The 905-nt window shown below is 44.3% G+C and overlaps 1 pseudogene; it reads left to right on the top strand.

Annotated features, from left to right (window-relative positions):
- Positions 1 to 229: 229 nt before the first annotated feature.
- On the top strand, positions 230 to 360 carry LOC144156391 (U1 spliceosomal RNA; annotated as a pseudogene).
- The last annotated feature ends 545 nt before the right edge of the window (positions 361 to 905 follow it).

Below are 905 nucleotides of genomic sequence, written 5' to 3'. Positions count from 1 at the left end.
AACGCCTCGCGTTAGATCGTAACGCGTACTAAAAAAAAGTGTACAATGAATAAGGTTCAAAATAAACTAACATTATTTAAAGAGCTGTAGAATGCTCCCTGCCCGCCTCAGCAATCGTCAATCACAAGCAGAAGCTGATTGTACACGGGTTATAATTTGTGTTACACTCAAATACCCACGGGCTCTCGGCGCTAGGCCTGATCGGGTTGGGTGGTCCGTAAGAAAGGGCACACTTATCTGGTTCCAGGGCCTCGTTGATCACCAAGGACGAGCTCCCAGGGTGAGGCGCGGGCATTGCACTGCGCTTGCGTTGACCCCTGCCACGACCCCAAACTGGGGCAGATTGGGCATGCAAATTGCATAAATCCAGTTTAACGCAAGAGAAGACGCCAACGCCCCAGCAAGCACGCGGTTGCTCCTCCCACCGGCGCTTCTCCGGCGCCCAATCAGCGCGCGCCGTGTGGCAAGAGAGACTTACAATCTTTGAATACAGTTATACACTGCAAGCGTCCTCCTTAGGTGTCGCGTTGTGGAAATGGCCTGTTTTTTTCTAATTTTTTTTTATTTTCTGGTTTGTCAAAATTCTGTTCGACCAATTATCTCCACTTACGGCATTATAACGATAGTAAGTGTTACTTTCGTGGACTCTGCATTTTTGTGGGAATACAGGGCGTTTCACAGTTCGCCATTTTCGCAATTTTTTCAATTTTTCTTATTTTTGGGTTTTCTTAAATTTTATGGGACCAATTATCCCCATTTACGCTATTATAACAATTATATATGTTATTTGCCAAATCAGCATTTTTCTGTAAATGCAGGACGTCACACGGTTCAACATTCTCGCTATTTTTTTCTATTTTTCCTATATTTTGGTTTTTCAAAATTCTGTGCGACCAGTTATCGAC

The sequence above is a fragment of the Haemaphysalis longicornis genome, unplaced genomic scaffold (genome assembly GCF_048455015.1).
Source record: "Haemaphysalis longicornis isolate Haplotype H1 unplaced genomic scaffold, Haemaphysalis longicornis Haplotype H1 scaffold_1, whole genome shotgun sequence".
Lineage (NCBI taxonomy): Eukaryota > Metazoa > Arthropoda > Arachnida > Ixodida > Ixodidae > Haemaphysalis > Haemaphysalis longicornis.
This window is presented reverse-complemented; position numbering and strand designations above follow the sequence as displayed.